This window comes from Haemaphysalis longicornis, unplaced genomic scaffold, assembly GCF_048455015.1.
Source record: "Haemaphysalis longicornis isolate Haplotype H1 unplaced genomic scaffold, Haemaphysalis longicornis Haplotype H1 scaffold_16, whole genome shotgun sequence".
NCBI classification, from domain to species: domain Eukaryota; kingdom Metazoa; phylum Arthropoda; class Arachnida; order Ixodida; family Ixodidae; genus Haemaphysalis; species Haemaphysalis longicornis.
Window position 1 is genome coordinate 14594382 of NW_027526266.1, and position 6740 is coordinate 14601121.

A 6740-nucleotide genomic window follows, 5' to 3' on the forward strand; every position below is an offset into this window, starting at 1 on the left:
TTTTTTGAGTCAGAAAGAAAGTGGTGAAAAAATGCCCGCCGGGTGGGATCCGAACCCACGACCTCCAGAATACCGGTCGGTATTCTGGAGGTCGTGGGTTCGGATCCCACCCGGCGGGCATTTTTTAACCACTTTCTTTCTGACTCGAAAAATTCTTCATCTGTTTCTATGACCCACCACGACCTCCCCTTGGCTTTCCGAGGTTTTCTTGACTGCCAACCCTTATTTTCTATATATATATATATATATATATATATATATATATATATATATATATATATATATATATATATATATATATATATATAGCGAATCAGAAAATAGGAAATGAGGGGCTCCGTGAAATAAGACACAAAATAAGGGTTGGCAGCCAAGAAAACCTCGGAAAGCAAAGAGGAGGTTGTGGTGGGTCATAGAAAGAGATAAAGAATTTTTTGAGTCGAAAAGAAAGTGGTGAAAAAATGCCCGCCGGGTGGGATCCGAACCCACGACCTCCAGAATACCGGTCTGGTGCGATAACCACTACGCTACCGGCGGGGCTGTTTCCCAACCACTTTCTCGGGTATTTATGTTAATTTATTTTTGTTTCCTGCACTTGGGGGTGGTAGCCAGCGCCACTCGGACTACTCGGGGTGAAGGGGACCTTCTTTTTAACCCCCGGGCCGTGACTCGAGTGTCTACGACATGTCGAGAGTGGTCGACCAGCGTTGAACCCTCTTAAGCTCCTTTTGGCACCAAGACTGCCAGAACAGAGGCCCTCGCTAAGCATGTAGCGAATCAGAAAATAGGAAATGAGGGGCTCCGTGAAATAAGACAGACAATAAGGGTTGGCAGCCAAGAAAACCTCGGAAAGCAAAGGGGAGGTTGTGGTGGGTCATAGGAAGAGATGAAGAATTTTTTGAGTCGAAAAGAAAGTGGTGAAAAAATGCCCGCCGGGTGGGATCCGAACCCACGACCTCCAGAATTCCGAGGTTTTCTTGGCTGCCAACCCTTATATATATATATATATATATATATATATGTATATATATATATATATATAAATATATATATATATATATATATATATATATATATATATATATATATATATATATATATATATATATATATATATATATATATATATATATATATATATATATATATATGTGTGTATGTGTGTGTGTGTTGTACAAAGCTCGGTCCAAGTTTAAGAAAATTAAATGCGACATATCTGTATACATACTCGCTCTAGGTTGAAAAGGCCGATTTTTTTCGGGCTCATACTCTGTCGGACGCGGGCTGATATTTAGAAACAGTCTGGGGGGCTCAGGCTTATTTAAATGTGTGTGTGTGTGTGTGCAGGCACACTTGCACACATACACACACGCAGGCATGCACGTACGCGCCCACATGCATGTTCGAAGACACACGCACACACACGCGCACGCACGCACACACACACACGCAGATACACACGCACATACACACGCGCACACACACACACGCGCGCACACGCACGCGCAATAAAATCATGTTTATTTAATAAATAAAATGATCACGCAATAAAATTATGCTGTGTGACTTGCGCTTTTCTGAGAATTGCGGTTGCGAATCATGTATTTGCGCTCTTTTCGTTGACTTGACTGAAGTTTTAAGACATCTGTCATGTGTGCTGCATGGGTCAAATTTGAAAAAAGAAAACGGGAAACGTTTGCGTCTGCACGACGCAGTTTGCTCGGTATGCAGATCGTGATAGAAAAATCAGCAAGGAAATAAAGAAAAAAATCAGAAGTGACGTATGCTGGCCATCCTAAACCACGCCAGTATTTCCTCAGTTGACACAATACGGTAGCAAAGTCATCAAACAACGAAGAAAAAAACATCGGCATGATAACGAGCTCGTTCGCTAAAGCACGGCGCAGTCTGCTCGGTTGGCTAAATGGGATGAAGAAATGAGCAAACAGTAAATACACGACGTAGCTATCTTTCCCATAAAAACCCTGGTACATTAATAGCATTATCAACGGTTTTTACACGAAAAAAGAACTGTAGCCCCTCGGAGACTGCCCCAACGCACGCCTACCTGCCGCTACCCGAGGAGAAAAAGCGCTCGGGCGGGGCACGCGAGCGCCACCGCGCGGGGTTGACACGAAGTGCCTCACTCGGCGGCGGCCGCTTTTTCCACTACCCAGGTATTCTAGTTCACTCTAGTTATCACAGCTGGGTATTGCTCCTGGAGCGACAGTGTTGGCGGTGTCTTCCTGAGCCGGCACGAGAGGAGCCGAGCGGCGAGGAGGAGAGCGGCGTTATCATAGATGGCGAGGAGAGGGGTCGAGAAGGAGAGGTGTGGACGCCGGATGACGGAGGGTCGACTAAGAGATGCTTTGCATCTAAAACACGTAGTATTCGATAGGGGGCAATGTCGGTCTGTGATGTTGCCGACTAGAGCTTTGTCAAGAGTGCTATTCACTCCGTTGTGAGGATAGAAGAAATATTTTCTTGGTTGTTGTTGCTCTTTTTGGCAATACACACTAGAGCGATTGGCAAGGAGTTTAAAGCTTTATGGAAAAAATGTTCCCCCTTCATAAAATTCCCAAAACTGTGGATGTGAAACGCAAGGTATCTGGTATATCGAGTGAAGCATGGCAGGTGAACGGGATTGCACCAGATTATAACAGGTGCTGTTGCAAACCAGGGTAGCGTGGTTGAAGTGGACCGTGGCTGGTGTCGTGCCGGGGCAGTCATGATGACAAAGTTAAAGGAGAAGAAAACTTTATATACAAGTATTTACAGTTCGGCATCAGAGAACAGGCAGTGTGCTCTTACGTGCGAGAGGTTAAATAGGCACGTTGCGTCCGTTCCCCTTTACCCTTTTTCTCGGCTGACGTCAGGTCCTGGTCCTGCTGGACGACATCCTCAGAGTTGTCACTGAGATCAAGTTCTCGCAACATACTTTGCAGGCCGGTCTAAAGAGCGTAGAGTAGTAGATTGCGGACATTGAGGCCACTTTTGCCACACTTAAACAGTACCACGAGAAGATAGATGAGTGTGTGCAAGCAATCACTACCGTTCGTTCTGAGGTGAAGGAAATGAATAAAAAATGTCAATAATTTAGAGAATCGCAAGTCGCCTAAATAACTTGGTTGTGTCTGGCGTAAAAGAAAACGACGATGATGATCACGGAAGTCTCGGAGAACGTGTGGTGAACAACAATTTTAAGGAAGTGCTGGGGGTCAAAGCGACATAAGTCTCACACATACAAAAAAACTACGCGAGGGCGGCCTGTTGTGATTCTTTTATTGATTATTTCAGAGAAAGAATTTATTATTTCACAGAAAAAAATCGCAATGCTACGGAATTGTTTTTATATGAAGGGCTCTGCCATATCTGTTAAGGAGGATTTTCCATTAGCTATCCTGGAAACGTGTCGGAATCTGTGGCAGTTAGCAAAACTTAACCGCGAAAGCGGTGTTAAAGTTACTCTGGTGTATGACAAACTAAAAGTAAACAAAAGCTTGCATGTTTGAGATCATGCGCAGAATAAACGAGTGGAACTTAAGCAATCCCATTATGATTTGCCCTAAGATGTAGGAGCTTCAGATGCGTCACGCATCAGGAATGGTACCCCGCTTTCCTTACTGTGTTTTAATGCGAGAAGTATTGTTAACAAAGTAGAAAAGTTAAAATAGTTGTTATTGCTGTACTCCCCTGATATAGTCGTCATAACAGAAACGTGGCTAAATTATAACATACATGAGTCCGAAGTAGTTCCCTCTCTTATACCCTGCTTCAAACGGATTGTGACGGTCGCGGAGGGGGCGTAGCCATTGCAATAAAAAACCGACTAACATTTTTTTTCCCACGAAGGCATCCCTAACCATGAAAGTACGTGGTGGGCAATTAGGGATTAGGATAATGAGACTTCTATTCTGGTAGGTGGAATTAATCGGAATCCAAACGCCCCTGAAAGTTACCTTATGCTAATTCACGATTTCCTTCACCAAAATATAAACGACCGCACTAAAGTTGTCATGCTAGGTGATTTCAGCTTGGGAGGCATTGATTGGGACCAGCTTACAACCGGTAGCCATGAAGTAAGCAGCTGTGAGTGGCTTTTAAACATAATGTATAGTTTCCCGTTGTCACAGTTGGAAAAAGAGCCCACGCGCATACAAGGAAGTCTCCATTCAGTAGTTGATCTTGTGTTTTATCCCCTCATTTAACTCCTGAACTCAGTGTAGAAGATGGCATTTCTGATCCCCAAATTCTTTTACTAACATTTGGTAACCAAAATAAGAATTTCAAGCAAACCAAAAATTCCTCAAAGGTTCCAGTCAACTAATACAACCGAGCAAACGACGAAACCGTTATCGATCATTTAGAAATAGCGTTCGAGGAATTTTCATCTCAGCCCGGTGCCAGTTAGTAATTTATGATTCAAGTTTTGCGAAGCTAACTTCATTCCTACTAAATGGAAGCCCAAAGAACGGAAATCGCCCTGGAATACACGTATTATCATTCAAATAAAAAGAAATTTACAAAGAATGCAAAAAAAAATTTTCCCGCAAACTAGGCCAACACGCGCGAAGCATAAAAGAAGAAATAAAAAATGCAAGAGAGAATTTCATTTCAAGCACGTTGACAAGTTTTATAATAAATCAGCCACACAAGTTTTGGCGATATTTACCAAAACCAGTTGTTCCTATCGCTTGTCCCTATCGGGTTGTTATAAACGACGCTAAATCCATCTCAAACTGTTTCAATCAGTACTTTCAATCTGTATGTACACGTTCCCCTACCGTAGCAGCACCAGTGACACCGTCCTCTTCCAGGTATTCTTAACTTGCTCTTGCTTCAAACACCGGCCTGCCATTTTCTTGACCTCAATCTGCAAGATTGACGTGAAGAAAATGGCCGGCCATGATAACGTGTTTAATGTTTTCCTTAAATGATATGCCGAACAACTGGTGCCGTTCTTGCATGTGATCTTTACGACGTCCCTTAGGACTCTGCCCGACGATTGGCTTTGCGCAAAAATCACTCCAATACATAAAGGCGGCACCAAACTGCAGGCAGAAATGTGCCGGCCAATTTCACTAACCAGCTGTTGCTGCAAAGTCATGGAACACATTCTAAATAAAGCAATAATAAATTATTTGGAAGAAAATAACCTGATGTGAGGAGGCGCTTGTCGCAGCGCTTGGAAGTGATGAAGAAGAAGCGCTCGGGCGTGGCCGACTAGAATCACGTCGGGAAGAAGGCACAGGAAGAGGAGGCGGAATGAAGGTGACAAGCTGAAGGCAGGAGGAATGCGTCTCTCGGCGAGTTCTCTGCTGGACGCGAACGCCCAGTAGACTCAGAGCATGCCCACATTTCCCTCCTGGCCTTGTCAACTGGCAACGACGTCTCTGCGGCGTTCTCACAGCAGCCTACTTCCGTGACCAGCGAGCGTAAAGGCAGCAGCGCACGTCATCGCGCGGCGCCTCTCACGACACGGCATCTATCGGCTATGACAGCGCCAACGACCATCGCACCGAGCCCTGCGCACCGAGCCACTCACCGTCAGGGACCCACACGTGAGCGAGAACTTTTGGTAGTGGGACTTTTCTCACAAGAATTATTGTTCTGTTAGTCAATTCTTATTATATTAGCCTAACTTTCATCGGTACAGCTCATTTTTATTTGTCCCGTTTATATACCATGTGTTTTGTCCGTTGCTAAACCTGCCCGCTTCCTTTCCGACTGGTTAACTTTATCCTCCTCATCCAGAAAAACAGTCTGCATCACACCTGATTTATTCAGAACAACACGGCTTTAGCAAAGGTTTGCCCACGGTGACTCGGCTTCTAGAAATAACTCATTATTTTGCTTCAGCCATAGATGCCAAACTTCAAGTTGATACAATATTTATTGATTTCGCAAAAGCCTTTGACCGCGTCTCGCACAACAAATTAATTGAGAAGCTCACGTCTATGGGCAGAAATTCTCAAATATTACCATGGGTAGCCGCATATCTATCAAATGGTACTCAGAATTATCTCTAAGCAAATTGAAATCTGACCGTCTTAATTTTTTGCAGGTGTCCCGCAGAGTTTCGTACTAAACCCTTTACTTTTTCTTGTATATTTATTGATGTTGGTGGTTGCGTTGAAGATTGAATTACCGTGCGACTCTGCCGTTGACTGTGTTGTTTACACTAGCGTGCATGATGTTGCAGACCAAGTGAGGCTAAACTCTTCCCTCCGTAATATATCCCGTTGATGCAACACCTGTGATTTGAAAATTATTACTAGCAAAATAAACTCTAAGAGAACAACTCAGAAGAGATCACCACTCCAATTTAACAACACGTTGAATTGCTTCCAAGTGTCCCGAACAAGTTCCATAAAATATTTAGTCATCACTATCACGCATACATTGAAATGGGATGTTCACACTGAAACCCCTGCACCAAGGCCTTGAGGCAATTGTGCTTTCTTTGCAGAAAACTGTCGGCAGTCCCTCCTCATGTCAAACTATCGGCTTACAAGATTGTTGTGAGACCCATCCTTGAGTATGGTAGTATAGTTTGCAACCCACATCAACAATATCTTGTACACAAATTATAAAAAAAATTAAAAAAAGCACTTTGTTTTATTTACTCTAAATATTCTAAACACGGCAGTGTAACTTAGTTGCGCATGTTAGCGCGCAGTTCAACCTTGTCGTCACGTCGTAGTGTTGCCGCTATAAAGTTCATGTATATTTTTTATCGG

The 6740-nt window shown here is 43.5% G+C and overlaps 1 non-coding gene across 1 annotated transcript; it reads right to left on the reverse strand.

The window, feature by feature from the left end:
• Nucleotides 1-464: 464 nt before the first annotated feature.
• Nucleotides 465-537, reverse strand: Trnat-ggu (transfer RNA threonine (anticodon GGU)). The gene has a single exon. It is a non-coding gene; the product is annotated as a tRNA-Thr (tRNA).
• Nucleotides 538-6740: the final 6203 nt, after the last annotated feature.